Source organism: Piliocolobus tephrosceles, chromosome 8, assembly GCF_002776525.5.
Source record: "Piliocolobus tephrosceles isolate RC106 chromosome 8, ASM277652v3, whole genome shotgun sequence".
Lineage (NCBI taxonomy): Eukaryota > Metazoa > Chordata > Mammalia > Primates > Cercopithecidae > Piliocolobus > Piliocolobus tephrosceles.
In genome coordinates, this window is record NC_045441.1 from 80362440 (window position 1) to 80366055 (window position 3616).

General features: G+C 36.0%; 1 non-coding gene across 1 annotated transcript; it reads left to right on the forward strand.

Annotated features, from left to right (window-relative positions):
* The first annotated feature begins 351 nt into the window (after nucleotides 1-351).
* LOC111552500 lies at nucleotides 352-458 on the forward strand. The gene has a single exon (XR_002734653.1). It is a non-coding gene; the product is annotated as a U6 spliceosomal RNA (small nuclear RNA).
* Nucleotides 459-3616: the final 3158 nt, after the last annotated feature.

Below are 3616 nucleotides of genomic sequence, written 5' to 3' on the forward strand. Positions count from 1 at the left end.
TACATGAATTGCTTTATGTTAATTATGAACAATTTTAGTATGATGATATGCTAATTCTTTCATTTCCATTTTGAATATCCCAGTGGCACCTTCACCAGCTGTCAATGTACCTTCAAATTCTGCCTACCATAATTTTCTTTCTTTTAAAGTTTACCGTGGAAATGAATTTATTCTGTGGTAATAATCATTGTAAAAGTCTTTGAACAATACAAAGAAACAAAGTCTCAGCTAACCTATTTATCATGAGTTTGAAGAGATATCCTTTTGTTCTTAGTTCACAAAGAGGTTTATTTATTTAAATCAGGGATGAAAGATGGTTTTGGAAAAAAATCCTTTAAAAAATAATCTCTTGTGCTCGCTTCGGCAGCACATATACTAAAATTGGAACGATACAGAGAAGATTAGCATGGCCCCTGCGCAAGGATGACACGCAAATTCGTGAAGCGTTCCATATTTTTTGGAGAGGATGTGGAGAAATAGGAACACTTTTACACTGTTGGTGGGATTGTAAACTAGTTCAACCATTATGGAAAAGAGTATGGCAATTCCTCAAGGATCTAGAACTAGATGTACCATATGACCCAGCCATCCCACTACTGGGTATATACCCAAAGGATTATAAATTATGCTACTACAAAGACACATGCACACGTATGTTTATTGCGGCACTATTCACAATAGCAAAGACTTGGAATCAACCCAAATGTCCATCAGTGACAGACTGGATTAAGAAAATGTGGCACATATACACCATGGAATACTATGCAGCCATAAAAAAGGATGAGTTTGCGTCCTTTGTAGGGACATGGATGCAGCTGGAAACCATCATTCTTAGCAAACTATCACAAGAAGAGAAAACCAAACACCGCATGTTCTCACTCATAGGTGGGAACTGAACAATGAGCTCACTTGGACTCGGGAAGGGGAACATCACACACTGGGGCCTATCATGGGGAGGGGGGAGGGGGGAGGGATTGCATTGGGGAGTTATACCTGATATAAATGATGATTTGATGGGTGCTGACGAGTTCATGGGTGCAGCACACCAACATGGCACATGTATACATATGTAACCTGCACGTTATGCACATGTACCCTAGAACTTAAAGTATAATAAAAAAAAAAATAAAAAATAATCTCTTAACCTTTTAATGAATGACATCAGTGGATTTCTGCATATCACTTTTTGTTTTTACTGAAATAAAACCTATGCCCTATTCAATTTACTAATATTTTACGTAGATTTTCATTAGTATTCATGAGGGAGATTGGTCTACGGATCCTTCCTACCTTTTATTATGAAAGTTTTGGTGCATAGATTTTTTTTTTTTGAATGGGGGAGAGAGGTTGCCACTTTGTCAGGTTTTTGCATCAGGGCTGTGCTAGCCTCACAAAGTTAATTTAGAAGCTTACTATTTTTTCTCTATGTTTTGGAGCTGTTTGAAAGCTGTGGACATGATCATTTCTTTAAAGTTTGGCAGAACTTTGAAATTATCTGGGCCTGGGGTTTTGTTCAGGATGGATATTTTACAACAATGGAAAGTTGTTGTAAAGACTTATATAAAAGCTTTTGACCTGTATCTTTTTGGTAGACAGCAATATAAAGCTCTCTCTTATTGTAGTTAATACATTTTGGTTTGAATTCTTCATTGAAGTTAACATTGCCATGCTTTATGTCTATTCAAATAATTGTACATGTTCAAACAGCTTTACTTGGAGTAACCAAAAACTGGAAGTAATCCAATGGACATTGGAACAACATGGAATGGAAAAGTACATTGTGATATATTCAGGCAGTGGAGTATTACTCAGCTATATGAAATATTGATACATGCAGCTACATGAGCAAATCTTAAAATATGCTGAATGAAAGAAGCTAAAGAATAAAATCTTTATTAATCAATTTATATAAACTTCTAGACAATGCTCACTAATTTGTGGTGACAGAAAGCAGATCATTGGTTACTGAGATGGGGTGGGTGGATGAAGAAGGCCACGAAGAAAGAAAGGACTACAAAAGACTACAGGGAAACTTTTGGGAGTGATGTATATATTCATCATATTGATAGTGGTGATGGTTTTGTGAGTCAAAATGTATCAAATTATATGTTTTAAGTATGTGCATTTTAGTACACTTCAGTTATACCTCAGCAAATGTGAAAAATCCATTCAACTCTGATTTGAAATGCCATCTTCATCTGATACTAAATTTCCATGTCGCTGAATGTGTTTCTAGGCTCTCTTCAACTCTACTAAACAAATATATTTGACTTTATGTTTCTATATTGATATAAAGAATTAAACAGTATCTTTTCAGTAAAAGTGTTGGGATACCTGGGAAGCTACCTGAAAAAAATATTGATAGATTCATACTCATACACCAGGATAAATTCCAAGTGGAACAGTCATGAACTCCAAACCACTCAAGCCCCTGCCTTGGCCTTATACTTAACGACCTATACTTAAGTCAGGCCATGACATGAATTAAACACTGGTACTAATATCAAAATCTTTTCATTCTGGAGGGCTTCCTGGAACTTGACTGGGACCTATGGGCTAGAATTTACTGAAAGCAGCTGACCCCTGCTTTGCTTTTACTATTCCAGCAGTGCAGATAAAGTCTCACTTCCAGCTAGGCATGGTGGCTTGTGTCTATATTCCTAGCTACTCGGGAGGCTCAGATGAGAGGATTCCTTGAGCGTGGAAGTTTGAGTCCAGCCTGGGCAACATAGGAAGCCACCATCTCTTAAAGAAAAAAAAAAAAAAAGGTAGATTTTGACCTTTTTGTCGCAAGAAAACAAAGGCTCTTATAAAGTCCCATGCTCTGTTGAGCTCTGGTTTATTTAATTAGTTAATAGATTGGATTTATGCTTTCACACAGCTACATATAGTGTCCTTTTCTAAGGAAAGTAGGCTGCAACCACACGAGTCAGAGGCAATTTTTTGTTGTTGTTGTTCTTTTTTGCTTTCCTGCAGTTAGGGAGAACTGATTGTCATGTTATACCCTAAATATCAACTAAAGTGTCTATGACAAAATTAGTGCAGTTAGGTCAGCATTATCCCACTCTGTATGTTTGAATTTCTCTCTCTGACCTGCACAGCTACTTCAGAAGCCTTTCTCTTGAATGAAGCTTTATGTCTGCAATTCATATAAGCACAATATAACTGGCTATAGCTTACTGTTTTAGCTTAATGTGATAAGTTATTCACAAAATTAAAGTTTAACTGTGTGATAAAAACATAATTAAATATATAAATTATATATAACTGATTAAAAAGATTAAAATTAGGTCTTAATCTGTGTTTACTTGTGTGTAGAACTTTGTGAACTATAGGGGGAACTGTAGATAGAGGTTTTGCTGTACAGTTTTCTAAAGCCAATTAGCTCTAAATCTGGGTGATAATCCAAACTAAATAAAGCATCCTTTAAATACCAAAAGAGGTTGGCAGTGTGCCATTTTTTCTGTAGGTTCTGTCAGACTTAAGCTATAAGGAAATAAACAAATACTTTTGCATATATATATTTCCCTGTTTGTTTAATGTCTGAAACTGTTTTCTTTTAATGGTTATCCTTCCTTCCTTCCTCCTTCCTTCCTTCCTTCCTTCCTTCCTTCCT